Source organism: Gossypium hirsutum, chromosome D01, assembly GCF_007990345.1.
Source record: "Gossypium hirsutum isolate 1008001.06 chromosome D01, Gossypium_hirsutum_v2.1, whole genome shotgun sequence".
In the NCBI taxonomy this organism is placed as follows: Eukaryota; Viridiplantae; Streptophyta; class Magnoliopsida; order Malvales; family Malvaceae; genus Gossypium; species Gossypium hirsutum.
In genome coordinates, this window is record NC_053437.1 from 47033756 (window position 1) to 47058718 (window position 24963).

The following is a 24963-nucleotide window of genomic DNA, read 5'->3' on the forward strand; positions in this document are numbered from 1 at the left end:
CCAAACTCGGTGAAGCTGTGAATGAGTTAATTGCAACATTAAGTATATGTGAACTTATAAGCGTTGTGTTCATGTTTTAGGTGTGGTGGTATAATTGAATTCTCTAGGAGAGACCAAGCTAGGATTGTGCTAGGGAAATGGCGAGCTAGGATACTATGCATACAAAAATTATCTTAAGAATGTGGCATATATCTCTCTACGACATGAGAGTCTATTTTTAATAAATTGTCGTGTTGTAATGTCTTAAATCACCTTTAAGTGTCTATTGCACTTTTGGATATTATTCTTTATATTTTATGTAATTAAACAAAATAGAAAGTAAAATGTGGAAGAATAATTATTCATAGCTTTGTTAAAGTTTAAGTGTTTGTATGTGGTAACATCCGATATCCGAATTTGGTTATTCGGGTCAGGTAGAAGGTGTTACAAGTTGGTATTAGAGCTTTCGATTCAGTTGATCCTCTAGTAGTTAAGTGTGAGTTAGTCCTGTATGCATAGTCTGCCAAAAATGGCTTAGTCTCTTAGGTATGTTGAAACTTTTGTCTCTGTGAAAGATACATTATTATATTGGTAAATTGTGATAAGAAAGAAAATGGAGAAATAAAATAATAATTTCATTAATAAGATCTGGAAAATATTACATAAATGACAGAAAGAGAAAGTACAAGTTAGAACAAAAAGAAAATTTTAATTTCCACCCTCGTCGTGTTGGTGAGTAGGTCCAACAAAGACATCTTTAGTTTGAGGGCAGTCCTCTGGAGCTTTCTCTAAGTCAATAAAACCTTTCTCTTTTTTGTCCTCTATTTCAGGCGTAGTGGGAATGAAGAAGCCAACTAATTACTTTCACTTCTTCTGAAAATTTTCCTAATCTTCTCCTTCGGGATGATAGATATTAAAGTTTAAGGAATCAGTAGAGATATCCTGAAGGAAGTTTATAACCTCCTTAACCCGACCTAGACGTTATGGCCAGATTGAGAACGCTACATTAGTCACTGAAATGGCCAAGCAGACCATTTGACCATTGAAAATCCTTAACACGATAAATTTTGAAGAAAACCGTTATTGGTGATCCAAGTTAGATAAACATTAGGGGTTATCTTACGAGAAACTCTAACTTGTCTAACTTTAGGAAAAGTTACCACTCTTGACATTAAATAACGTTAAAGCATTCATTTAATTAGGCCATCTTTACTTAGAGTCCATTTTATTATCGTTGTCATATTTTAGAAGACTAATTTATTTAACATTTTGTTTTAAAAATAATTGGATTTTTAAAATGCAGCGGAAAACCATTATTCATGTCATTTTGGAAATCTAGTTGCCTTATCGATTTTCTTTCAAAAACAATTAATTTGTAATGCAACGGAAAGTTGATGAATGAAAACTTTATTTAAGCCAGATATCATGTAATTATCGGGTTAGTTGTTTAAAAATAGTCTGATGTTCAAGGTGATACTCTGTATGTTGGGTTCGATCATAGTCTTGAGCATTACCTTAGAAATATGGAACTATGGAGTGAGCTAAACTAGCTCAGTGTGAGTCTATAACAATATAATCACACAATCATTCATACAAGAACCAATCATTAATTCAATACCATTCAATTCAACACAATACATTACAATACATAGCATAAATTCGAGTATGTCATGAGCATGATGTAATGCAAAAAGGTTCCTACCCGTCTATCCGCTACACACCATGAGTTCTCTCGAATTTGTCTTTCAAACTTCAAACAATGTGAGCAGAGCTCGATGTGGTTAAACCACCATTATAAACAATGCAGTTATATTGCCAATCAATATGTAGAAAAGCTGCCAATTTCGTGGGCAAGCCACCAAGTCAGTAATTGCTGTTTAAACTGCCAATCAATATGCGATATAATTTCCAATCTCCTCATTACTCCTAGTGTAGTGCACTTAATACAGATAAATGTGGACTTAATATGCCGCCAGAATTCCACGGAACTCCTCCGTCAACCACAATATCCCACCCCATGCACATGCAATATATCATCCAATATTCCAATCAAATGCATATTTCATACATATTTTTTCAGTAGCATAGATTACATGCCATCATTATAACGTTCACATATTAATCATTAAGTTTCACCATCAATACGGTGACATTTAATCATATCATCAATCATTAATGCTTTAGGAAAATATTTCAGTGCATGTATAACAGTTTTTCGATTCAATACTTTTCATGGCATTTTATCCAACAAGATTTCGGGCATTCAATATCTATTTCCAAAATAACACATGCTATAGATACAATCGATCACGCACCATACCAACAAACCTTTCATATCAATATCAAACAATTAACTATTCAGTCAACCAAACAATTTTACAAATATGCCATTTAGTCAAAGCCAGTAACAAACCTGATTTAGCCACTTAATACATTCATTTAGTTAATTAAATAAGCCCGACCAGCAAGCTTAATCCACATTTAGATCATATATAATATTATCAAAACATTCAAGTTAACAAGTTAGGACCTACACCTTTTTTTCGCAAGACTGCAACACACTGACGAAATTCGCAGTTTCTCCTTAAGACCTTAAATTGAACCTAAATTAAAAATAAATATTTTATAAAATTAATACACCATTTAAATAGCCCTAAAACACCCTCTTATAGGTTCAAATCAAACAACATATTTATAACGATTTTTTTGGATCCAAATTAACTAGGTCTCTTACACAGGTTTGATGCATTATCGATTTGGGAGTTTGGGTTAGCACCTAACACCGTTAAATACTAAAAAATCAGTAGCTATAAAATCATAAAATTCTCTAATCCAACCAATTATAAATTTCCCAAACAATTAAGTCAAAACTATGCACTAGCTAACAAACTACCTCACTTATGCTTCCCAAATTGTCAGATCTGAATCGTCGAATAATCAAGATTGAATTTCCCTAAGACAAATATGATTAAAGGATGATTAGGAAGGGTTCTTGGGACCAAAATATTGCTGGAAAGATATGGGGAAAATTAAAGAAAATGCCAGCCCCCTTTTGATGCCTCTAAGCGTAGACTACCACCAAAGATGGTAAATCGGGGTTGTTTTTTAAAAAATCCAATTGAAAGCACTTTTAAAGGTTGGAAAATACCCATAAAATCATTGAAATTTTCCCCAATTCTAGATATGGGTATTACCTTGAAATATTCATCAAGAAAATTAAAGAAAACATGCACTTACACAAGCTAGAAAAGAGGGGCGGTAATGGCACTTTTTGGGCAGCAATGGGGATCGTTCGTGGAGGTAAAAAATTTTAGATTTATGGCTGAAAAAATAAGGAAAAATGGAAACAATAAGGAGGGAAAAGAATGGTACAAGAACCCGTTGCAAAAAAGAAGAGAAATTGATGGTGAATCTTAGTGGCTAGGGTGATAGCACACAAGGGAAAAAAGAAAGAAAATTGAAGGGAAAAGAGGAGAGGAAGAGGTTGAACGGCTAGGTTAGGAAGAATTGAATTAAAGCTAAAAAATACAAGAAAAAATTGTATTTATACCTACGGTTCAAGGCTGGGGCAACAAAAATAAGGAGGAGAAATTTTAGCAAAAATTAAGCTATTTTGCAAGGGTAGGGAATTGAACTTGGGACCTTAATTAAACTTCTATGCTTCCTCATTTTTCTTTTAACTGCTAAGCTAATTACTCATCTTTGATATAACCTTACAATATTTATTTTTAAAAAAAAGCGTGTCACATACTATGATTTGATGCAAAATTTGTAAAATAATAAAAATGGTGTGAGAGAAGAGATTTGAACTTGGGTTTCAATGATGGTTCCACTAACACTTAACTAACATACCGACAACTCATTTATTTCCTATAAATGCACAGTTAATCTAAAAAATTAGGGCATGACCACTCTCTTTCGGTTTACAAACCCGATTCTACTAACCCCTGATTTTTGGGATGTGACAAATTTGAAATCTACCTAACTTAAATTCAGAGGGCCAATAACCACTTGTGTATGAAGAACCAAGTTAGACCTTAGCTTGAGTAGGGCCTCATTCAAGTTCTTCCCGGTATTTTCTTGATATTTTCTTAGAGCTTCCTCACTGGACTGGCTTACAGTATCTAGCTCAGCCTTGTGGCATTGCTCCTAAGCCCTAAGTTGCTCATCTAGGGAGGATTCTCTCTCTTTTAGTGATATGATCTCCCCTTCTAGCAGAGTGCACTTAGTCTGCGTTCTTTGAACTTAGCCTTTTAGGCCATGACACAAGAGTCGAGTTGCTCAATCTTGTTCTTATAAATTTGATTAGATCGACAAAGCTCAACTACAGTCTGTTCACCAAATTTTATAGATTCCTCCATACTCATTATTTTAGCATGATGTTAATTAGTAGTTTCTTGGAGGAGCCAAGTCCAAATCCTATACTCCACCAATAGGGCTTGTGAGGACTTCGCCAAGAATGGAATAGGTGATAATTATAGATTAGAAGAGAGATAAGAGCGAAGAGCTTCTTTCATCTTATGTGGTACCATGTTGTTTTATTGCTCGAATATAGAGCTTAGAGAGACAAAAGATAACCCTGACCCTAACAGATCACGCCAGGGGAATAATTCTTCAGCTTCGTCAAAGGAAGCATTGGGAGGTTGGGAACTACATGGAACTACTGGTTGTTCTGGACTTATTGTTAAGATCTCAACCATAGAGGGATCAATGGTGTGAATAGGGGAATCTGCAAATTGGGTGGACTGCGCTGGCAGTGCAGGTACCTCAGGTAGGGTTGGAACTAGTGAAGTTTGAGTTACTTCTTGGGCAAGCCTTTTCTTGAGTCTACGTTGTGTTAACTGAGGGCACTCACTTTCCACTATCTTGGGTGGAGTAGTAGCACCAGTCCTTTCTTTAGTAGGGGCTTCATCCAAAATGGTTGTCATATCCATGTTTTGTGTTGAATTTGAGGAAGACCCTGCACCATCAACATGAGAATTAGCCCGACTTGAAGATGAAGAAGAAATAATACCGGGTGGTGTAATATTCCCGTTGCATGGACGAAGTCCACAAAGGTCATAGAACTAGAAGATAGGCCCTTATACACCTTGTTAAAACCTTTGCCAAATCACTATTTGCATTGTGAGGCCAAGCCACTAAAGTAGAAGACATATTTTAATCATCTAGCTAATTTATGGGGTCGTTTATCGGTAGGCTGTCGAAACCTCGAAAAATACATCCTACTTGAAAAGAAAGAAAAAGATCAAACTTTTGTGGAGTGGTGAGCAAGGTCGAATCCACAGAAAGTGGGATTAGAGTAATTCCTAAAATAAATGAGAAAATAAAGTTGAGGGGGATTTTATAATTTAAATTGGAATTAAAACTAATAACAAATAATGAAGTCAAAACAGTAAGATTTAGGAAAAATTCAAGGTTTGATAAGTATCCAACCAAGAAAAATCAAAATGTTTAATTCACGGATTGATCATTGACTTTGCAAATAATTTTCTAAACTTTGTGAATAAATTGGTTATAGCTATTCGAGATGCTTTAATAGCCTAATGTCTCATTAGTTTCTCATTAATCAAAGAGACACTTGAATGATTACTTCTCTTATTGATAAACAGTCCTGCGGAGACGCTCCTAGAATTTAACTTACCAACAACCTTATGATTTAAAGGGATCCAATTCTAGCCAACCATCTCACACCAGTGTGGGTAATTTAAACTAGATTTTATACTTTCATAACCTAAGTTATTCACCACATGGATTAAAACCTTTCCACAATTAAGGATGAGAAGATCCTCATTGGTTGTATATTAAATTGACAAATTAAAGAGTGGCCAATTCATTCAATTCACAAATCAATAATAATATGAAGAAAAAAAGATATACAAATATTCAAGAATCTAAGCACATGAATAACAATAATCTCACAATTCAATGAATCAAAAACCTTGATAAAACCCTTGACTAGAATGAAGAAGTTAACAATCCATGAAGAGAAAAAGAATAGTAGAAGAAAACATGGAAGACTTGTATATTCTTTCTTCATGCCCAAAGCCTCTTTAAATACCCTTCACGATATTCTAAAAAAGAGTTCAAAATAAAGAATTAATTTAAAATATCCCATAAAATCCTAATCAATCCCTTAATATCCCATAAGATATTCTAATCAATCCCTGAAAATAGGACTTTGAAGAATTCCATCTTATATCCAAAAAGATGGAGGTTTGTTGAAAAACTATAGAAAATTCTTGCATCTTTGTTTCTCTGAGCACAAACTTTGAACACCCCTTATTCTCTGACTTTTTCTATCCATCTTCTTAGTCCATGAAATACCCAAACTTAATTTTGTCTATAAAACCTCCATATGGCTTCCAGATGATTCCAACTCTATTTTTTTACCTAAAAAAAAAATACAAAATTCAACCAAAAGATGAGTTTACAAGCATATTAAGTCATCAAAACTCATGGGAAACTTCTCAAAATATAAGTAAAATTACATTCTAACAAATTCCTCCACATTTAAACAATGCTTGTCCTCAAGCATGGAATGGTTCAAAGTCTCAAGTCCTAATAGTCAAGTAAAAAATGAAAACAAGAAACAAGATGTTCATAGAAGATGTCCATAAAAATCAACACAAATGAAAAATCATCTCGTAAATTTTTTGAAATTAAAATGAAGTAAGATTTGAAACACTCACCATGGATTCCCTCATTAACACTCAAAGTGTTTACGGTATTGTCAACCCTCGAGTCATAACATAAAAAATGTCTACCATAGGCTTGCAAATATATCACATCCTCACCACTAGAGTTAAAATCGGATGCAAAGATCAAATGGTCTTTTTTAGGTTGTAATGGGGCTTGGGTCAAGGTATGAAAAGAAGATACTTTTTCGGCTTATTAATCAAAGAAATAGATATACTATTTACCTGAAACTTGACGTTATTTTTTGACTCAAGCAATAAGGAAGTGACTAATGGGAGAGTCAACTAATTAACTCGAGAATATCACTATGAGATATATATATTTTTTGTGTGTGAGAAAGTAGAGAAGGATCTTAGGATATTTGTAGCAATTACTATTCATTCTCTTTCTCTCTCTATTCTTTTTTTAAGGGTAGCTTGAGTTTAATGTAGATCCTTTGATCCGGGTAAGAAAATAGGAAATCAACAAAACATGGCCAAATTGGCTTATAATGCGTATAATTTTCCAAAGAAAGGCTAAAGCTCAAATTGTCTTCTATTGGTCAACATCAGTGTGAATTAATCCCATTACCTGTGAATAATGAATATCTGAAGGTTCCCTTTGACGAGCTACATATAGCTGGTGGTTAGAGGGTTCTAAACCTGCTGTGATTGCAATATGAAAAATGTAAAAACCAAGAATCAAAGGCTTATTTTTCTTAGTCATAACACTAGAAAATTTCGATGCTAACCAAAAACCCAAATTAACTTTCCCTTTTTCAACCATACACCACAAGAACTCTGCTTTGTTTAGTACACTAGCATAATTAACTTGCAAGTAATATGAGTAAGCTAAAATAGTATTAATCTTAGATCAAATGCATGTAACTTATTGCAATATTCATAGTGTAATTTCTTATAAGATATGGCTCAAATCTGCGCTATAGTCACAAAGAATCATTAAATAATTATCAGTTTGCACATAATCCTAGCTAACTACCTTTATTGCCAAATTAAACACTATGAGGGACAAGTTAAAATGTTTACCCATCAAATGAAATTTAACCATATTTGGTGTTTGAATGTTGACACTATCATAAGACATTAAGAACTAAAAAGTGGTGTAAAATTTCCACACCAATTCAATATAAATGAAGCATGTAATATTAGCGTAGTTGACAACCTCCGGACGTACTAATGTCCAGAGTGTGAATACTTTAACAAAAAGTATAAGAATGAGGTGGTGTCTATAAGTATACGAGTCAGGTTGTAATATATTTTTTACAACGAAGTACTCGAGGATCGTACCCAAGGGAAACGAGTACTAAATTATCTTTAACCTAAACGAAAATATCTAATTAGTACTTTAAATAAATTATATTACGATGAACATAAAAATAGAGAAGTTAAATTTTATAAGAAAATAAATAAAATGGCATAAAAATATGAACTTCGAAAAAGTAAGTTCTAAACTCAACCAAATCTAAGTATGGGTGATTAGCTCACTTCGGTGATCAGAACTAATTCCTATTTTGGGTTTCTAGTTCAATCAACTAGTCGTTACCCTAGTAAGATCTTTCGATATTCCCCTAAACTAATGAGTTGGTAAGAACTACTTGCCACTTGACCTCACAGTCTAGACCGGTTCGGGGGTAAGGGGTTCACGGATTCACCATAGCAATTTTGGATTGATTCCCACCTAAATGACTTCCTAGGGTTGTCAATCCTAAGGTTTAAGTTATTCTTTTCCTAAACAGTTGATCTGTTGAGAAAGCCTTATATAGTAATTAATTAATTACATATCCACTCACTAATCCCCCATAAAAGGATTAGTTCCTCATTTAATCCATAAACATAATAAACTTGATAAATAGAATAAACATAAAGAATAACTCAATAACAAGGTTTAAGAGAATCTTTATTATATTGAGGGATGAAAGTGCTGAAACCACAGAGTGTTGGTTCAATCCAGAAATCAGATTCTCCATTGAACACAAACAAAACAAATGAAAATAAATCTAAAGCCTAAAGATATTGATAACTAAAAACTAAATTACAAGGAAAATTCTAAACTTTAAAAATTGTCCTTTCTCGAGTGTCTAAAGAGCCTATTATAAAGTTAGGGTTGGCTATCCTCCTTAGCCCTAGGTTGGATGACATTTTCGTGTTAATTTTCATCGTGCGGACCAAAACACCCTCAGCTCATAAATCAGTCTTGTACTGGGCCGATGTCGCGACACTGCGACTATATACTTTAGCTTCAGGCTCAGCTTTAGGGGTTTGTCGTGACATCTTCTGATTGTGTTGCGACACCAAAGATAGTATTGGAATTCTTGTATTTTGCTCCTTATGTTGCAACATTTGACTCCCATATTGTAACACGATGACCAGCTTTGAGCTCTTATGCCTTTGAATGGTGTCCTATACACTCATTAAGTACGTTAGCTCACCCTTAGGTCGCATTCGGTCTCTAAGGTTATAAATTGACTTAATTTAAAATTTTTATTGAATTAAAACTAAAATAGAAAAACTAACTAAACCATAATAGAATTGCTTGTATTCAAGCTCCTTAATTATGAAAACTAGTTTAATCTGCTACTCCGAATTACGGTAGATAAGTATTCATCCCAAACAATAATAGAGAATAAGTTCTTGACTGAATAAAAAATATGTAGCTTTAAAAAGGATTCACAGTGCACATACTTAAAGCTTAGAATGGTTAATTTTTGAACTTTTGAAAACTTTTCTTTGTGTTTACGTGATGAGATCTGAAGGTGTCCGTGCAAGAGGACGGGTGATGGTTTGTTTTTGCTGGTCTTGAGCTTGGAAAACACTCGGGTAGATGACACTTTGGCTAGGGTTTTTTCAAGGAATTTAGAGTTTGTAGACACAAAAGCGTTCTTGTGTGCAATGTTAAAATTACCCAAATGTGCAGCACTTACCAGATTGCAGATCTAGTTCACTTAGCCATAAGGAGAGTAAGCTGCTGAAAAATCGTACACTACTGTACGATGGTAGATTTTGCATGAGTGAGGCATCGCCATAAGGTTGAGTTTGCTGGTCTTTCTCGTTGGATTTGGCTCGATGGACTGGATGCGAGAGGGTTGTTGACCGCCTCCAAACGTACCAACATCCAGAGCGTGAATATTGCAACTAAAGATATGAAATTGAGGTGTTGTCCGAAAGTATACAGGTCAGGTTGTAATATAGTTTTTACAACGAAGTAGGTGAATACTTCGAGGATCGTACCTAAGGGAGGCGAGTACTAAATGAACTTTAACCTAAACACAACTAGATCTAGTTCATATTTTAAATAAATTATATTACGAATAAACATAAATAAGGTTTTTTAGATTTTTATAATAAAAAAATAAAAATTGCAAAAATAAATTGAACTTTGGATAAATGAATTCTAACTTAATCAATTCTAAGCATAAGTGATTAGCTCGTTTTAGTGTTATAACTAATTCCTATTTTGGATTTCTACTCAATCAACTAGTCATGAACCTGGCAAGATCTCTCGATCTTTCGCTAAAATAAAAAGTCGACAAGAGCTACTTATCTCTTGACCTCATAGTCCAGACCGGTTTGGGGCTAACATGGTCACAGATAGGCCATGCCAATTTTGGGTTAATTTCCACCTAAATGACTTCCTAGGGTCATCAAGCCTATGGTTTAAGTTCTTCCTCTCCCAAACAACTGATCCGTTAAGAAAACCCTGCATAAATCAGTTAATTACACCTCCACTCCCTAATCTCCCATAAGAGGATGAGTTCCTCACGGAATCAATAAACATAATAAACTTGATATAAAAGATATGCGTAAAGAATAAGACAAGAATAGAGTTTAGAGAACCCTATTTTGTATTTGATAATTGAAGTTCAGAATATCCTCAAGAGTTGATCTCATCTACAAACCAAGTTTTCTGAAGAACACATATAGAAAGAACTAAAATAAACCTAAAGCCTAAGAGAAAGGAAAAAAAACTAAAACTAAAATCACAAAGAAAATCTTAAAGTATGAAAAGCCGTCCTCACCAAGTGTTCTAAAAGCCTATTTATAGAATTAGTGTTGTTGTCGTCCTCAACTCTAGGTAAGCTTTTGTTCTGGTATTAAATTTTCATTGTGCAGACCAAAATGCTCTAGTCTCATAAGTGTTTCCCATACAAGGCCGATGTTGCGATTCTTATAGTCTGCCCACTATGTTGTGACATCAAACTTCCCTTGTTGCAACACAACGACTAGTATTGAGTTTTTACGCCCTTGAATAGTCTTCTACACACTCACTAAATATATTAGCTCACCTTTAGGCCTGAATCAGCCCCTAAGATCAATAAAAGACTCAAAATGCACTTTTTATTGGATTTAAACTAAACTAAGAAAACATACTAAAATATAATGAAAATTCATGTATTCAAACTCCTCAAGAATGAAAATTATTTTAATATACTACACCAAATTACGACATGGTGGGTTGATAAGCTATAAAAGTAACATATATTAATCCCATTATTAATGCATTTTTGGATGATTAATTATGCAAATGAGTGAATTTTATGCTCCTAATTCTTTAAATTCATGTTTCTATACTTAGGAGAACATTTGGGGGCGAAAGGAGCAAAAAAGAAAAAATCAGACAAATAGAACTGTTTTCAGGAGCCACACGGCCTGGGCATTTTCACACGAGCTGGACACATGCCCATGTGCCAGCCCATGTCGATGTCGCACCCTGTTTCCCAAATAAATGAAAAAACCCAATTTTTAGGCTTTCTGGGCATTGCAGAGTTTATAAATACCCATTAGAAGAAGACATAAGGGAGCCATCGAAGAAGATTGAAGAAAAGACTCGAATAACACCATCAGAATCAACTCGGAAGAGGATCTCCAACAAGATCGACGATCTCCTTTTAATTTCTTTTGAAGTTTTATTGAGTTTCTTTGTCTTGTTGCTATTCTGAGTTTCAGATGTTTTCATTCAGGATTATGAACTAATTCCCTAAATGCCTAGGAAGAATGAGACCTATAATGAATCCTTTTATTTAATGTCTGTTTTTACACGATAAATACTTGATTCTTGTTCTCAATTATATATGCTTATTTCTTGTTTTAATATTTTTGGAATGCTAGTTCTTGTTTAATGTGCTTAATTTAGCGGAGTAAAAGTTCCTGTTTAAGAGTAGATATAGCATAATTGAGCGGATTTGCATGCAATCCTAGAAATAGGACGACATAAATCTATCAGATTAGAGTCAAATCTAATATGTGAATCCATAGATCAAGTTAATGCGATGATAGGGGTTTTAATTAGGAAGAGATTTCAATTAATCAACCTAGAGTTAGTTGTTTTTACTCTCGAAAGAGGTATTAACATAATTTAGGAATTTCTACGGATCAAGACACAAATGAATAAATCGTTTAATTCAGATTCATAATAATAGGTGAAGTCTTGGTGGATTCTTTCCTAGGTATTGTCTATCTCATTGGTTAATATTTGATTATTTTCTTGATTCTTTCTCTGTTACATTCTTAGTTAAATTAGTTTAGTAAATTTAAATTAAAACACACCACTCCAAATTGTTAGCTAAATAATAGAAAAACTGTAATTACTAATACATTTAGTCCTTGTGGATACGATATTCTCTACTCACCATAGCTATACTATTATTCGATAGGTGTGCTTGCCTTTGTTGTATTTATAGTTAGTTTAGTGACCATCAAGTTTTTCGCACCGTTGCCAGGGACTAAAATATTAAGACCACTTTATTTTTATTAATTTAGCCACTTTTTATTTTATTTTATTATTTATTTTGTTTTTAGTAAATTTTTACATTCTAAATTTTCTTTTATTTGCTTCTGGCAAGTTCCTTTAGTTTATGACTAGAAGAACCTCGTCGGGACCATTATTGTTTGATAGTGAAATTAAAAGTACAGCTCGTAGAAACCGTAGAGAAGTAAGGCAAGTAGACATTGTTATTACTGAGGAGATGGTTGATAACCAGAATAGCTACCTCCTGTAGTTGCTGCAAACCTAGATCCTGTTCCTCGTACTATGTACGATCATGCCAAGCCCACTCTGACTGGGGCTGAATCGAGTATTCTGAGACCCACCATTGCTGCAAATAATTTCGAATTGAATTCGAACACTATTCAGATGGTACAACAGTTTGTTCAGTTCGATGGTTTGCAAGTTGAAGATTCAAATACTCAATTGGCCAATTTCCTGGAAATCTGTGATACTTTCAAGATTAATGGCACCATTGACGACGCCATTCATTTATGATTATTGCCTTTCTCGTTGAGGAACAAATTTAAGTAGTGGTTTAAATCTTTACCACGAGGTTCCATCACCACATAGGATCAAATAACTGAAATGTTTCGTCTGAAGTACTTTCCCCCAGCTAAGACAGCCAAGTTGAGGAACTACATCTCTTCTTTTGTGCAGATCGATTTAGAGACTTTATATGATGCATGGGAGAGATACAAGGATTTATTGAGAATGTGCCCTCACTATGGGTTACCTCTATGGTTACAAGTTCAAACCTTCTATAATGGTTTGAACCCTTCAACGAGGTAGTTGATTGACGCAGCAACTGGTGGCACACTGAATAATAAAACACTCGAAATGACTTTATAATTTATTGAGGAGATGACACTGAATAATTATCAGTTGCAAGTCATGAGGACAAAGCAGATTAAAGCAACCGGTGTCTTTAATTTAGATGAAGTCTCCATGTTATCAAATCAGGTAGAACTTTTAAATAAGACAATTGATGCTTTATATGTTTCTACGCAAGTGCATCCAGTGATGCAATGCGATACAAATAGAGGAGGAATGAATAATCCAGAATGTTTACCCTTCGCTCCTAGCACAGAGAACGAATAAATCAATTATGTGGGTAATAATTCTAGGCCTCAAAATAACCCTTATAGTAATAAGTATAATGCAAATTGGAGGAACCATCCCAATTTCTCTTGAGGTGGTCAAGGAAATCAGAGAACACAACCCCCTTTGGGCTTCCAACAACAACCATACCAGCAAGAAAAAAAGTTAAACCTCGAGGAGATGTTGATGAAGTTTATTTCAGTGTCAGAAACCCACTTTCCAAACACTGAAGGAACACTTAAAAATCAACAAGCGTCGATTTAAGGGCTCGAGAACCAAATAGGTTAGCTTTCTAAGTTAATCTTAGAAAGACCACAAGGTAGTTTGCTTAGCAATACTAAAACTAACCCAAGGGAGCAAATTCATGCAATTACTGTTCGAGATGAAGAATGATTAGTTGAATCTAAACCAGAACTGATGCAAGAATTCGCGGTGAATAACACTAAGGTTGAGGTAAGCTAGAAAGAGCAAAAATTGGTTACCAAAGGATAAAAACCTCAAGTTCTATATCCTAATGTGACAAAGAGAGACCACACGAACTAACAATTTGGTAAATTTCTTAAACTCCTAAAAATCACATATTAACTTATCGTTTATTGAAGCTCTTTCGTAGATGCCCAATTATGTCAAATTTTTAAAGGAGCTTTGGGAAACAAACAAAAGTTAGATGATTTGTCGACTGTGGAGCCTAATGCAGTTTGCTCGGCCATATTACAAAATAAACTACCTAATAAACTGAAAGATATAGGGAGTTTTACTATTCCTTGTTTAATTGGTAGTTTAAATATTGAAAATACCTTAGTTGATTTAGGGGCTAGTATTAATGTCATGCCCTATAAAATGCTTAAACAATTAGGTCTTGGGAAACCTAAACAAACTAAGATGAGTATTCAATTAGTAGATAGAACCATTAGATATCCTAGGATTGTTATTGAGGATGTTCTTGTTAAAATCAGTAAATTCATATTCCCCGTTGACTTTGTTGTGTCGGACATGGATGAGGGTAGTAAGGTACCTTTAATTTTAGGGCGACCCTTTTTAGCAACTACTAGAACTATAATTGATGTTGGTATGGGTGAATTAGTACTTCGTGTAGGTGACAAAACGATTACTCTCCAAGCATGTGATTCTGTGAGAGTCTCTAGTAATCGAGATGATTTTAAATGTTCTGTTAACATGAGTAACCATGTGGCTCAACCTTCTTTGTAGGACATCCCATGAGAAACTGAACAATGTACGAAGAGCGAAGGGTACACCTTGATGAACTAGATGAATAGCAACACACGTTAAGGAGAAACTGAAAAAGCACAATGAAGAGCTGAAACAATGCCATGAGGAACATGTGGATGGAATGAACCAATTTAAGTTGGGGACAAAGTACTACTAGACAAAACAGATCCACGAATTGCCCCTTGGGAGCTTGATGGAAATGGATCAAACCCATTTACAGTATTGAACTTCTTTCCCTACGGTACAGTTGAGGTAACTCATTCTGAATTTGGCACATTTAAAGTAAAAAATACTCGACTTAAACCTTATCTTGGTAGAATAATTGATAGCGAGAAAGAGAAGCCTCGACTCTGTGAACCACCGTAATTGTGCGCACAAGGTTAGTCGAGCTTAGACTGTAAATAAGCGCTTCTCGGGAGCCAACCCAAGTATTTAACATTCTCCTAACTGTATTTCATGTATTTTGAAATGAATTAAATGAAATTTTAAAATTAAAAAAAATTGACCCACTAGGCTGGACACGCCCGTGTGTACAATGGGGCATTCGATAGTGAGTTACATGGCCTGGCGACCTAGCCATGTGACCTACACGGCCTAGACACACAGGCGTGTCTTTGGCCGTGTGGATATTAGGACTTAATTTTTCAAAAAAGTGAAGGTTACATGGCCTAAAATAGTCCACACGGTCTTGCGACACGGGCGTGTGGCACACACTGCCTGGACACACAGGCATGTCCTAGGCCATGTGGACCCTGGAGCTAATTTTTTCAATTTTAAATCAAGTTAGAGAGTTACACAGGCAAGAGACACGACCATGTACGAGACACGACTGGGCCACACGGGCGTGTAAGTGGCTGTATGAAGACAGGGTTGAAAACTTTTATCGCACACGGGTTGGTAAAAGCCCACACGGGCCCTTACACGACCGTGTCCCCCTTTTAACCCCCAAACCTTAAATATTTTCTTTTTACTTTGTCTTCTTCCACACCATACAACCTAAGCTACCATCGATTCTCCCTCTATAACTCCGGCCACTCACCCCTCGTCGCCCCCACATTCACTCCTTCCTCCTACCCAAGTTGACCTTCCTCTTCGGCCACCATCGTCCAACACCCTAGCCTTCCACCCTTCCTCGGCCTTCCCCTAGCTATAACCCCACACCCAGCCTCGTCAACCCCCTCACCGGACACGCCCCCTTGACCCCTCTTCTTTCCTTTTTCTTCCTTCCCCCTCACCTATTTATGTAAACCATCTGCTAGCCCTGCCGCCCCTTTCACTCGTCAACCACTACTCGCCTCTTCCCCTTTGTTGCTTGTCACGCCGTCATCGAAGCCCCTCCCACCGTCGACCGGTGTCATACACCCTTACCCTTTGCATTTTTATTATTTATTTTATTATTTATTATTTATTTATTTATTTGAATTAGTTATTCTTTTTAGCTTTATTATAGATGCTTTCATTATTTCATTTTAATGCCTTTATTTATTTTATTTTCTATTTTAGTTTAGTCTTATTATTATTATTATTATTACGTTTGCATTATCATTTATTGTTATGACATTTGTTAGTTTTTTTAATCTTTCCTTTATTCCTTAGTTTTATTTATTCATTATATATGATCACTTTCATTATTATTATTTTTAGTTCTAGTGGATGTTGACTTCAATTTTTATTGCATTAGTTAATGGATTGCCTCTATTATGATTGGTTCGACTATTTGCTTCATTTGGTTTTAATATTTGATTATTTTATTTTTCAGGCACACCATGACGAGCACTCACAATAAAAATAAGGCCGTCGTTCCCGCTTCGAAAAAACAAAAGACGCTGAGTGCGACCTCCTCGTCAAGTGCTTCCGCCTATGCACGCCATCCCTATCTCCGATTTCTATAGTGTTCCCTTGAGGACCTATATCACCAACTCCACCTAGGGCCACTCGATTTAGGCTGATGTATTAATTGGACCATTTTGGAGTAGGTCCAGTTAACTGATAGCATGCGCGCCATCATTACCACAGCCCCGTAGGACCGATTTTTCTCTATCATCGAGACCACATAGATGGAGTAGATTTTGGAGTTCTGTTCTACATTTATCCTTCAGCTGGTGATGACGACCCATGACTAGTCGGACACCATCACTTTCAGACTCGATGGCACGGCGTGACATATGAGTGTCCCAGAGTTCGGGACGGCATTGGGACTCTACACTACCAAGTTCATGAGTGCCTAGAGCTTTTTCCAATTTTATCAGCTGATCCACTACTTGCCATCTCTTTGCTAAGTGGATCTTATGGCGAGCACGATGCATTATGGTCCGACTCGGTCAAAGGCGACTTCTCTTCCTTTGGCCTTATGCTATATTCATGCTATCTTGGCACACACATTGACCGATAGGAGAGAGAGCACCGGAGTTGTCGGTACCATCAATGCCTATTGTCTATGGAGCATGGCCACGAGGCGTATTTTTTATTTAGCCTACTCCATCGCTCTCGCCTTACGCCGTTAGACAGAGCGCAATAGGAAGGGTCCTCAGGATGAACCCGAGGATCCACCTAATTATCCACCTTTAAGTCGCCGTACTGTTTCTTCTGCTACTACCTTAGAGGACTTTTCCGCGTGGTTTACTCACTTTGAGCAGCACTGGTTTTAGAGGTTCGACAGTATTGACGAGACTTTGTAGCAGATCTGTTAGCACCTTCATATATCCTCTTCAGCACTGACGACTCGTGATACTGACGCCTCTGACAATGAGGATCATTTATTTTATTTGTTTTCCTTTTTAGTTTTCTTTTTCTTTTTCTATTTTTGTTTATTTTTATTTTTATTTTTAATTGTTTTTTATTTTTTATTTTTTAGACTTATTTCGTTTCTTATCTTTTGAACTATATTTTTATTTTTATTTTTATTTTTAATCGAGTTAGTAGCCTTTTAATCTTCTTCACTATTTGTGTTAATTTTCTTATTAGTTTGCTCAAAAACGTGCATTACATTTAGATTTGTCTACAATTTCATTTTTCACCATTCTGGTGATTTCATCCAATATTCAGGGCAGTTTCAATTTTCTCCCTCTCTGATGATATTTTGCTTATACTGTGATTATATTATCTATTTGTACATTGAGGATAATGTACATCTTAAGTGTGGGGAGGTTATTTATATAATTATTAGAAAATCCCTAAATTATGTCTTGTGTTTAAGTAATTTTCTCATACTTTCATTAGAATGAATTTTTATCGTTTTGGGATTTTTTTGACTTGTTTTGGATTAATTTATAGATGTTTGTGCATTGGTTGATTTAAAATTTAAGACATGAGAGAATCAAGCATGATAATTTATTTTTAAGAAATTTAAAATCTCAGGTTGGTTCTCTAAATGGAAGTACTATCTTGAAGTTTGAGATTTGCAAGTTTGACATCAAAAACCATGATTTTTTGTGAGATTTTGAGCCTTTAGAGCATACATTTTTCTTGCCTATTTTATTATTGGTTATGAGTGTGCCAATTTTATTTGTTATTCTAGAACTTGCTTCGATTATACATGTCGAGACCACACCTTTGATTTGATATATTGAGATGATAAAGGCACTTAGGTTTTAACCCACTTATCCCATAAAAAGCCTACATTTTTAATTAACCCTTAGTGAACCCCGTTGAGCCTAACACACCGTTTCTTGATTTACCCATTTATGTTAACCCATAACTCATTTTTTGTTCATTGAGACTTTTTCCTATTTTATTGATTCACTTTTTGTCGAGATTTGATTTGGTTAGTTGCTTAACTATGCTCTTTTGTTTGATTTGCTGTATTATTTCTGATTGTTCTAGATAAAAAAAATCGAAAAAAATTGATTATTTTTTAGTTCTATATTGATTAAGCTTGAACAGTTAAATTTATATTTTTAGAAGAAACTCATTTTTATTCTTGAATAGTTCTTGATTTATGCACGTGTTTTTAATATAACATTTGTTTATTTTTTCTAGTTTGGTAATTTATCAATTCAATCTCAATTATAACAAAATTTTCTGGCCTTTATCCACACCCTTAACCTAAGCCTTATTAAAACCTCTTAAAGACCTTTTGATTTGTGTATCATCTCATTTTTGAGCCTTAAACACTTTTAGTGCTTGAGTAAATCTTTAGTGAGGATGTCAATTCTTGTTGATTTTGAATTAAAGGTAACTACTTAAATAAGCGAAGACACTTATGTTTTCACGTTTAAAAATGTTAGCTTGGATTGTTTGAGACTTTAGTTCTCTTTTAGTTGAATTGCGAATGCATGATTATTTGTGAATTATTGTGAGACATTATTGATGGGAATTACAAGTTGAGAAAAATTAATTTTAATGTGAGTTGAGGATTTTTCTTGAGGACAAGCAAATGCTTAAGTGTGGGGATATTTGATCAGCTATAAAAGTAACATATTTTAATTCCATTCATAATGCGTTTTTGGATGATTAATTATGAAAATTAGTGAATTTTATGCTCCTAATCCTTTAAATTCATGTTTCTATACTTAGGAGAACATTTGGGAGGGAAAAAAGCTAAAAAATGAGCCAAAATTAGGAGAATAGAGTTGCTTTCAGGAGCCACATGGCTTGCGCATTTCCACATGGGTTGGGCACACGCCCGTGTGAGCTACACGGGCTAGACATACGCCCATATGCCAGCCTGTGTCAATGTTGAACCCTACTTTTCAAATATGCAGAAAAACCCAATTTTTAGGCTTTCTAAGCATTGTAAAGTTTATAAATACCTATTAGAAGAAGACATAAGGGAGCCATCATAGAATATTGAAGAAAAGACTCGAAGAACACCATCAGAATCAACTCAGAAGAGGATCTCCATCAAGATCGAAGATCTCTTTTTAATTTCTTTCAAAGTTTTATTGAGTTTCTTTATGTCTTGTGGTTATTCTAACTTTGAGATGTGTTCATTTAAGATTATGAACTAATTCCCTAGATACCTAGGAAGGATGAAACCTATGATGAGTCCTTTTATTTATTGTCTGTTTGTACGTGATAAATACTTGATTCTTGTTCTCAATTATTTATGCTTATTTCTTGTTTTAATATTTTCGGGATATTAATTCATGTTTAATGTGCCTAATTCAGTGGAGAAAAAGTCTTTGTTTAAGAGTAGATCTAGCATAATTGAGTGGGGTTGCATGCAATCCTAGAAATAGGATGACATAAATCTAGCGGATTAGAGTCAAATCTAATAGGGGAATCCATAGATCAAGTTAATGCAATGATAGGGGTTTTAATTAGAAAGAGATTTCAACATTTTTTTACTCTCGAAAGATACCAACATAATTTAGGGATTTTTACGGATCAAGACACAAGTGAATGAATTGTTTAATTTAGATTCATAATAATAGGTGAAGTCTAGGTGGATTCTTTCCTGGGTATTGTCTATCTCATTGTTTAATATTTGATTATTTCCTTTATTCATTCTCTATTTCATTCTTAGTTAAATTAGTTTAGTAAATTTAGATTACAACACATCACTCCAAATTGTCGGCTAAAGAATAGAAAAACGGTAACTACTAATACTTTTAGTCCTTGTGGATACGATATTCTCTACTCACCATAGTTATACTATTGTTCGATAGGTGCGCTTGCCTTTGTCGTATTTATAGTTAGTTTAGTGACCATCATGGTGCTACCTTGTTCATTGTTAGCTCGAAAATGTCGCGTTTCTTTCATGTGAGGTTCCTACATAGAAAATTTTAAAATAAAAAGGAAAAACAAATATAAAAGTCTATGATTAATCCTACTCCTAAAATGATAAAAATTATCCAAAATTTAAAGTCCCAAAATAAAATTTTAAAAGATTTATTTAATCATCATTTGAATCATCAAAATGGGGAAACTTTTCCCTCTCCATGGTTTCCTTTCCCTTTCCCAAAATGTATCATTGAGAAGTGTCACCATCTGATGGATGTGTATGTTGGGTCAGGCTAAGAATGGTGGGCCCCTTTGGCTTGGAATACTGTGGTTGGAATGCCACCTCGTAATTATCCTCCTCCCTTTGAAAGTCTCGCTCAATAGCCTTGTCCTCTTCCTCTTCTTTTTCTTCCCTTCTTTTTTTCCCGAATGTAGTGTTGAATGATCCGTAGGCGGGTAGTTTGGTTCTTTGCTAATTTTTTGTCACGATTAATCTTGGATGACGAATACTGATTCTTGCATCAAGTGGATCATCCAATCTATCTTCGTGGTCTTGCTCATTATTTCATTCTGACTATTTGTTGTTGATTTCTTTAGTGATGTGGGGACGTCCATTTTATGCTTTCTCCTTTTGTTCCAATTGTAATATGCTTTCTCTAAAGCTCAACATATTGAGTGTATATGGAGTCTCTGATCAAACTCTTCGTTGGCTTCATGAATTTCTCATTATCTTCCATTAGAACTCTAGCCTTTTTGCATAAAGTTGTCACAAGGTGAGGAAAGAAAACGAAGACCTTTTGGCCACTAATGCATCGCTTCATGTTTTGATGTATCCATCTCCCAACACATATTTCTTTTCTCTGCAAAATACCATGCAACAAGATAGCTCGAAAGGTATTTATGTTAGAGTCATTTAATGCAAGTGCTATTATAGTACAAAGAGATTGCATCCATAAATTGATTACCAGAAACATAATCGCTTTATTGAAATTATCAGTAATTCGGTATCTGGTGTACGATTCCATATGCCTCTCCCTTGAGTTAACTATTTTATAACATCTTCCATTTATATGTCCCTAAACGTGTCTAAATCAGTATTATCAAGGAAGTCATTTTAGATAGTATGGGATGTTATAAAATTCACATATTTCTCGAGGAGTTACTCGTACTTCCTTACCTTTTACCATTACGGTTTCCCATATTTCATCTGTAAGAGTATGCCCAAAGATCAATCATGAGATGGTTGTAATAACATACTTGATTTATCATATTTATTAATATAAGGCGTTGCCATTATTATTTCAGTTTTTTTTGTGTGTATAAATAAAATGTTTTATAATAATGTATTGATAATAATATAATTATTCATAAAAGATCCTTAGTCAATTATTATTGTTGACTAGGACAACAATAATGCATTAAGACTAACATGTAGTTGATTGATGATAAAGAGTTGTCATTGATATGGAGTGTCAAAATCAATGCATGAATATGTGTGTTAGAGACCAACATATTGGACTGACCTACGATGAGTATGTTTCTTGAATTATTATGTAATTGTCACAACATTACTCATAGTGATTAATATGTATATGATCCTCAGACTTGAGATCATCATTATCCCAACATCGTGAGTTGTATATTTTGATACAGTCAAACGTACACCGTAACTGGTTGTTCTATAAAGGCTGATGTTCGATATACCACAATATATGTAGAGGGATATGGTTGATCAATATAGGATAAGCCCCTCCTACATAATGGGAGTAATATCTTAGGCCACTTGATTGAGTGAGACTAGAAATGCATGGCCATGCTCAAATAAGTTGATATGAGATGTCATACTTATTTCTATATCATAGTCTACTCAAGATATCAAGGAACATGGGATGGACTATGCAAGTGTGACTATTCCATGACTTGTGTCCATTCCAAAGATAAATGACTTAAGGATTAATGCATGAAAGGTTAATCGCAAAAGGTTATGTCGAATCATGATTTCTTGTAACTTAGGTAGCAATGATGCATTGCTAGATGCCACTCATTGTTGGTAACATTAGAATCGTTCTAGTATTACTACTAACGGTACAAGAACCTACAGGGTCACACCCTATGGTTGAAATGAACGGAATAAAACATAGTTGGTATTGTGTTTGATTGCCACATGAATTAAATTAATTATAGAATTAATTTAATTGAGTAATCAAATATCAAACATATTATATGTACAAGGTTGTTGTACACGTAATGAGAACATAGTTATATTAATGTATGAATTTGGTTCGTATATAAATTTAAAAAAATATAGCTTACCGAAATCCTTGTTATAATTAATGTAATTATAATTTTCGGTTTAAAACATTATTATATTTATTTATTTTTAATTATGATTATTATGTTCGGATAAAAAATTTATGAATTATGATTCAATATATATACCTATTATAAGAGGGTTAAGGGGGTGAAAGTTTTTTTTTATTAAAAAACCCTAAAAAATAAAAATCCTAAAATTTTGCTTGTGAAGTCTAGCAGTCTTCAAGCAAAGTATTCTCCAAAACAGTTTTGGGGATTTCTTCCATTCATTGTCAAACTGGGTGGATTACGTAGAGGTCAAAATCACAAAAGGTTGCAGCTTGGTTCAATAGTAGATCAGAATACTCGTTGCCGAGGCGTCGCTGTCTTCTCAGTTTAAAGTTTCAGTAATTTCAAAACCTTTATTTCATAATGATTCGTTCTTCGCACATGGATCATGGGTTGGATCGCCGGAAGTATTAATTTTTGCTGCGTCGTGGCTGTACCGACGTTCCAACATCATCGTTCGGTCTCCTTATCTCTTCATCCCTGAAAGAAGCATAGAACTTTTGAACTACCGGGATAACAACTTTTTCTGTACGAGTGACACAAAATCGCTCCCATCGATGATATTAGACTAGTTTCCAAATCTCTTTACAAAGAACCATCGATGGCTCGAAGCCCCTTTCTTAAATAAAAGTTTTTCCATGTAAATGAAGAAAATATTTCTCGGCATTCGAGTTTTGAATTTTTAAGGGGTCCAAAACCACAGGTGTTTCTTGTACCTTAGTCTTTCTAGATTTCCTAGGAGGCATTTTCAATATATTTTTTACTTGGAACACTAAAAAGCTAACAAGTAATGTATTTTAAAGGCAATATAACAGTAAACTCATGTTTGGAACTTTTAACCTGAACTTTGAAATGTTGTTGTTTCCTTCCGAAAGATTGTGATGACTCCCCTTATGAATGATTGATGTAAAACTTGCACCAAATAAAATTCAAGAGAAGAAAAGAAAATTTTTAGAATTACAGATTTCAATGAAAAAGTAGGTTTTCAGACTTATGAGTTCTTGAGGGAGAATAAAAATTAAGAGGGGTTTAAAAGGATGTAATTATGTTTTGAGGGTTAAAAGCTTAGGTGTTTTAAAGTTTTATACTAGGTTAAAATAAGTTTAAAAATGATGGGTTAAGTAACAGGTTGGGTCAACCTTTCAGAAAATTGCATTGATGTCGCAACACAGGGTTTTCCAATTACGAATCCCCTAGCAGACTACTGATGTCGTGACACACACTGAAATTTTTAAGTTTGGGGTATACTGACCTTTCTTTCATGACATAGAGGTGTTTTGTCACGACATCAAGATGAATTCCTCGATTTCTTGACATGGCGATACCATGTTACAAGACCGACTCTACTTCAGCCCCAATTTCTCAATTCACAAAGTGTTTCAGTTTACACAAAACCAAAATTGAAATTGAAATTAGGTTCTAAACTATCGATTAGTAAAGTACAATAATATACACAAAATTTTTAGTTCGAGAAGGTGATGTCTTGTTGCTGAATTCATTTGTTAGCTCTGTTAATGTACATATGGACGCTCTTTCAATTCTGTTTCTATCAGTGTTCGTCCAACATTCGTTCTGCCATTTGACTTTTCTTCGTTTATCTCACTTTTTAAACTTGTTTTTTTTTTGTCTTGAATTTATCATAGAAAATACCTTTCGCAAATTGAAGTTATTAGCCGCACTTAAAAGTATTTTATAGCCTCGTGGTCGTAAATACCTCTTATAGTCCAATTTCTGTGGAGCACTCTTGTGATATTTTCCACTTTCACTTTTAATTTTTCTCTTCTAAAATTTATTAATAATTCTTGTAAGATCTAAAAAATCTTCTAGCACCAAGAATTTTTTTGAAGTTTACTTTAAAATATAGAGTCATATATTCATCCCACATCTTATACTTATGTTGTTTGATTAAATCCTCATTCGATAATTTGATTAATGGGGTGCTGATTGTATCATACGATTCAAATAAGAAGTGAGTCCTGTCTAAGTTCCTTAACTCTAAGTAGTGTTTCTTGGTAGAGTCATTTGATTAAGAGTAACCTCTAAGTTGCACAAAATTCTATCAATACGTATTGTCCCTAAATTGATTAATATAGTAAAATTCCCTGAGTTTTTAAAATTTTGAGGTGCCTGATTAAGGATTATTATTTTGCAAATTTTATCCATGTTGAATGG

The 24963-nt window shown here is 34.4% G+C and overlaps 1 non-coding gene across 1 annotated transcript; it reads right to left on the reverse strand.

The window, feature by feature from the left end:
• Positions 1–13062: 13062 nt before the first annotated feature.
• LOC121214132 (small nucleolar RNA R71) lies at positions 13063–13169 on the reverse strand. The gene has a single exon (XR_005909719.1). It is a non-coding gene; the product is annotated as a small nucleolar RNA R71 (small nucleolar RNA).
• Between the last annotated feature and the right edge of the window lie 11794 nt (positions 13170–24963).